We start from the raw sequence: 6424 nt of genomic DNA on the forward strand, positions 1-6424 counted from the left end.
CAGGGGAATGGCAGCAGGTGTTTTAGAAATGCAGCAGTTATTGAAAATAGCCATCACTTCACTTTTGTGTGTATGTCTGTCCTAGTGTTCATAACACTGCAGGTCAACAGGAGTCACAAAGTGTCATAAATTCAGTTGTTGTGAAAGGTGTCTGATTGCTAAAAAAAATGTACATAATGTGCTGTATATCCTCTTTTCTTCTTCTTCTTCCTCACAGCTCGTCTGACTGTGAGTCCCAGCAGCTCTCAGCTCTTTGAAGGAGACTTTGTGTCTCTGAGCTGTGAGGAGGACGACAGCTCTGCTGGATGGACTCTGAGGAGAAACACAAGCAAACAACAGAGGACTCAGTGTGGAGATGTGGGGAAAAAGAATGGTTCTTCCTGTAAACACACGATCTTCTACATGGACAGTGGAGTTTACTGGTGTGAGTCCAGAGAGGGTCCCATCAGTAACATGGTTAACCTGACAGTCACTGGTAAGCTGAGTGTGTGGAGTTAGTGTTGATGAAGCTGTGTGTAAATGGATGAAATGCTGTAGTTTGTCTCTGTGTTGAGGTGGATCAGTGATCCTGCAGAGTCCTGTCCTCCCTGTGATGGAGGGAGATGACGTCACTCTGCTCTGTAAAACAAAGACCACTCCCTCCAACCTCACCAGCTGCTTTCTATAAAGATGGCTCCCTCATCAGGAAGCAGCCTACAGGTCACATGACCATCCAGCATGTTTCCAGGTCTGATGAAGGCCTCTACAAGTGTGACATCAGCGGTCATGGAGAGTCTCCATCCAGCTGGATCACTGTCACAGGTGACACACTCACCTGTCTGTGTTTCTGCAGCTTTCAACATTCACAATGTGACGACAACTTAATGACTGTGTTTGCTTTATTTTAGAGAAACACACCACCACACCTCCACCTACATCCACACCTCCACCTTGCATCCTCTTGTAACTCCTCGCCTGTTGTCTCTGTGTTGTCATTCTTTTTAACAGTCTGTGTTGCAGCTCTACTCATTTCAATAATTCTGTTGATAAAACTTTGTGATGTTAGAAAACCTGAAGGAGACACTCGGACCTCTGGATTTGACTCAGGTTTGGTTTTTTCAGAACTATGTACAAGTATATCAATGACTTTAAACGTGTCATCAAAACTTGCACAGCGTCATACTGCTGTTCCTTTTGGTTTGCTTCAGCTAATCAAGTGGAAGCTATAGAAGACAATCCAATCAGTGACAGTCTTATGTGACATCGGACAGAGCAGAGGTGGTGTTCATGTTCTTTGTTTCTACTAATGAACAAATAAATGAATGAAAATGATTATCTGCTCTTCTTCCCTTTTCTGGGAGGCAGTGGGGAGGTAGAGCGTACAGCCCGATCCAGCGGGGAGGTGTGGGAAGCCAGATCAGGCGCCCCCCTTCTGGCTCTCCTCTCTGCTCTCTCCTATCTTGTCCCTTTTGTCTTACTTCTCTCTATCACCTTTTCTATCCCTTTGAAGAAAGTTGAGGCTCCATAAATGCTAAAGAGTAAGTATTATTTCTCAGTTGCAGTGAATAGATAGAAAATAAACTGTAGAAACTAAACAGAAGAAAGAAGAAGAGAAATAACAATTTAACATAAACCACGACACTCCAGGGCCTGATCAACCCTGGCAGGGCCTCCTTGATGAGGGTGTCTAGTGATAATGGCCGAAACACCCGATGAATCCAAGGTCCACTACTGACGATGTGTCCCAAATCTTAATATGATAATCTAGATCAGAAATCTAATCCCCCTAAAAATGGCAGATTAGCCTTAAAGACGGAAAGTTGAGGCACACAACGATGTCTCTGGGCTGCCTTTCCTCATAACAGCCATCCCTCAAGATTCTCGCCATTTAAAGCAATGCATTATCAGGGACTACAACATCTAGTCCTTTTACTGAATCGAATAAATAAATCACTCGAATAAACAAATAGCTCATCCTTCAGCTACCTTTTGACCGCCAATTGACCTTTGACCTTTCTGTTTACATCATTCTCCTCGTGTCTGTGTGGGTTCTCTCTGGGCGCTCCAGCTTAGTCCCACTGCCTAAGACATATGAGTGAAGTTATTTGGTGATTCTCGAGTGATTGTGATTGAGTGTGGATAGTTTGTCTTGCTACAGTCTGTTTTGTATCGCATCTTTCACACTAAGCCTGGGACAGTCTCCAGACCCCACTTGAGCATAAAGTGCTAAGTATTTTTTTAAACAGGTCGAAAGTAGTTGTTGTGTGTTTGTTGATGAACCATAACAGGGAGCATCTATTGTTTTTAGCCTATGATTAACAGGAAACTAACAGCTCTGTGGATTCCAGTTTCTGATGAAAACACTCCAGTGCTTTTTTATTAATAGACATGAGCCTCCAGAATTTAGTCCATCGTCCTCAGTCTCTCCAGCTTTTTATATACAGATGTAAATTGACTGATACTAAAAAGAACACATAGATAAAGATAAAGGACATGAATGATTTTTGTATCTTATTCAAATCAGCCGCAGAGGAAGCTTTCAGGCTGTATAACTTGCATCGATGTCCTCTGTGTGTTTTGTTCCGCAGGGATAAATCGGTATGCACTCTACTCAACAGTGAGGAAAAAAACACCACTTATTCACAAATCGTGAAAGACAAGAGAAACAAATCATAGTCAACAGGTACGGCTTCTCTCCTTTGTCTCTGTCATTGTTCCGAATCAGAACAAGATCCCAGCACGTTGATATTTTAGTCTGTATCAAAAGGACACTGATCAATGGCCATGAGTCCCAGTCACAGAGAGTTGGGGAATGGCTGCAATCACAGCATTGTAAGATGGTGACAGATGTACCCTTAGGCCCTTTTCACATAAATGGTCTCCATGACTTTCTGCTCAAACCAGCTTTCATGTGTACATCCTCATCATTGAAAGAGTGTCCACTGGCCTGTAGCCATATATAGACTGTGACGTTTTGGCATTTGTGCCGGGGCGCTCGATTCTTGGGGCAGACCAGTTTTTGGCGCAGCATATTTTGGGGTTTTGCGTCAGTATTGAAAAAGCTGAGATGCACTTTCTTTAATTAGTGGAGCAGGAAAAAGAAAACACCAAGAACTGTGTTTAAACCTGTTAAATTGACATAATGATGTTTGTCTTTCCAGAGTTTCCATCAGAGCCAGATGCCATCTCTCCCGTAAAAGATGTAGTCCACCAGTCCAACCACTGCAGTCCAGCTGAGGGTCTCGAATCCGTCCACCCAACACCCCAGATAACAATTACTTGTATAACCGATTAGTAGATATCTTCTGTTCTTTACATGGAGTTACAGTCACACAACTTTTGTGAGACAAGAAAATCAATTCAACAGTGAAAAAGATTTTTATATTAAAAAAAAACCTTTAAAAATGTAAATGCTAAAGACTAAAACAAAAAGCAATAATAATAATTGTCTTTATCACCACAGCAATTATCTGGTTTCTCTGCAAGATCAGTTAGCTTTGGTCTCATTTCTTTGTTCTTATTTGTGTGGTTCTGTGGGTTTTACAAAGATTTCTGAACGCAAAAATTTGAGGCGTTGTGGCAAACCCGTGCACACTTTTCTTCACTTTAACCAGACTGTAAACAGCATGAACATCATTCAGAAGGTCGACAGTGCACAGAATATATTTAGAACAAACTGGACGTGTCTATTTGTACATTTTGATTCAAGGAAATTGAATTTATGAGACTTCAGTTGTTTTTCAAACTAAGCATGCCTCCATAGTATTATATTTTTCGAATTATGCAGCTGCACACATTCATCTTAGCGTGTTTTTCAGTGTCTGTGGACACAGGGTATAGATTTTCTTTTAAACTTCTATGGCTGATTGCTTTGCTCCTACATTGTTCTTCAGTTTATTGCTATTATGTCAGTTTGATCAAAGAAAAAGAAATAAATATTACATATATTGTGAGGATCAATGTTCAAACAGGTCATGTTTTTGATGCAGTTGTAAGTGCCGTGTTTGATTGTGATATTTGCCTGTAAGTTGCACAATTGTGAGTCATTATGTTGCTGTGTATAATTAAATGAAAATGAAAAAATAAATGTAATGCTTATTATTAACAAAATTCATGTGAAGCAGCAAAGTTAATAAATTCAAATATAAAGTGTTTTTTTCACTGACTTAATTTCATGGATGCAAATACAAAACAACAATTCATTGTTCAGGGTAAAGTACTACTTTAATAGATATAAATCAGATTTTTATCATATATATTAGTTCTTTAGACAAATTTTAAACTGCATTTTTGTACATAGTTTCCATAAAGACAATGATGAATCTGTGCCTGTCATAAAAACTGACAACAAATGGATCAGAGCCACATCTGTATGTTTTAAAGAACAATCTAGTGAAAGCTAGCTTGCTGTGACAGTTGACTCTTTAGCTGCATCGTAACAAATGCAATGTACTGCAGGCTCACAGGTAAACAATTCTATCAGTACTTTCAAAGTCTTAAAACTGTAAATTTTCTGTGGATTTAGAATTGATAAGTTGACTGTGTTGTGCCCCCTGGTCTGACAGGTGGCTGGGAGGTGTGCAATCCTAGATCCTGCAGCTGTGCATTAAAATAAAGAGGCACAGATCATGAGCTTGTTTACAGTTTCAACTGCAGGATTTATTCTGCAGATTTGCCTCCGAAGAGGGTTTACGTTCCTCCTGAGCATTAGGCGCCATCTAGTGGTATCTTTAAGTAATGCCATAGAACATGTAAAGTGTTGCAGATAACACTGATTCAGCAAATATAATAAGACATAATAAGCACAAAAAAATATAACGGGGGTGTCCCTTTTTTTTACCTTGTTTGAAGACATGAACTGAACTTAAATCCCCATAAGTTATGAATGCTATTCTATTCTATTCTATTCTATTCTATTCTATTCTATTTATATAGCGCCAAATCACAACAACAGTCACCTCAAGGCGCTTTATATTGTACAGTATATCCTATAATAATACATATGGTGAAAAACCCAACAATAATATGACCCCCTATGAGCAGCACTTTGGCAACAGTGGGAAGGAAAAACTCCCTTTTAACAGGAAGAAACCTCCAGCAGAACCAGGCTCAGGGAGGGGCGGCCATCTGCTGCGACCTCCTGCTTCTTATCCCTTAACTTTTTACCTATTAGTTTAACTCATATTTCTGGCTTAAACACACCTTTTTAACCTTTTACAAATGCTTGAAAGTGTCAACAGTCAGTGCTGCAGAGAATTGTCTTTGTTGCAGAACCAAAAGTGACCACTAGCAGAGTAATATAAAGGTTGTAACAGAAGTAGTGGCTTAAAAGCAAACGGTGATTTCTCAATTTTTATCTAAAGTCTCTATTTTCTTGTAGCGTATTCAGAGATTCAGAGAATCTGATTAGTTTTTTCAGGTAACGAGTAAAGTAAGGGATTACTATTGCAAAAACGGTAATTAGATTACCGTTACTTTCCCGTAAGCACGCTGCGTTACTGCGTTACTGCGTTACTGCGTTACCTTACTTTGAGTTTGATTCCATAAAAAGTGACAAAAACATTATTGTCCGTTGTGCGTGGGAAGAAAACTTCTTTTTACAGCGAAAAAAAACCCCCTAAACTTCCAAGCAAGCACCGAGTGCGCTACGACGTAATGGGAAACTCACAGACAAACTCGCGGATTCTTCCACTGACCGCCGCGGCACACCTGCACCAGGGTAAACCTCCGCCTACCGCAGTCCTGCTTTACAGGTGAAAATAGAGCAACAGGACCGCTAGTTTTTGATGTTATTTATTTTCTGCTGTGTTTTACTTGCCTCTATTTGAAAGACTGAGTGTAAACACAAAAAAAATATTTTATGTGCTGCAATGTGCAGAAAATAAGTTTAAATGTTAAACAAATTTCTTCTAGTCAGAGAATGTTGCATATAATTAAATTTTTGCTTGATGCATAAAGTTAAAAGATTAAAACTGATAAAACAAATTTTAAAAAGAGACTTTTCCATTTGATTACATTTTGTATGATGGATTATGTAGAAAAAGTAGAATTGGGCTGAAAGATCTATCGCCTTATCACCTATTCAGGTTGTAAATCGTGTTTTTAAAAAGTAACTAAGTAATTAATTACTTTTGAAAATAAGTAATCAGTAAAATAATGGGATTAATTTTTGGTGAAGTAATCGGTAATTAGGTACTGATTACTATTTTCAAGTAACTTGACCAACACTGAGCATATTGTACCCTCCTTCTAACGAGGAGTGTATCAACTTTATCATGACCATGCATTGCAAATGTTGTTAAAAAGAAACTTTAGCAAGAAAACAACTTATTTCTAACACATGAAATGGAACAATAATTAAAAGAAAGACTGTTGAAATAATATGTAGTGTACATCTCTCTAATACAATTGGTTTGAGTGCAATTGTCTTGGCCTCTCAGTTGGA

General features: G+C 39.0%; 1 long non-coding RNA gene across 1 annotated transcript; it reads left to right on the top strand.

The window, feature by feature from the left end:
* Positions 1-952: 952 nt before the first annotated feature.
* LOC121813761 lies at positions 953-4195 on the top strand. The gene is made up of 3 exons (XR_006053861.1): positions 953-1086; positions 1188-1257; positions 2568-4195. It is a non-coding gene; the product is annotated as an uncharacterized LOC121813761 (long non-coding RNA).
* Positions 4196-6424: the final 2229 nt, after the last annotated feature.

This window comes from Haplochromis burtoni, unplaced genomic scaffold (genome assembly GCF_018398535.1).
Source record: "Haplochromis burtoni strain Fernald_Lab_line unplaced genomic scaffold, NCSU_Asbu1 Contig_2466, whole genome shotgun sequence".
NCBI classification, from domain to species: Eukaryota; Metazoa; Chordata; class Actinopteri; order Cichliformes; family Cichlidae; genus Haplochromis; species Haplochromis burtoni.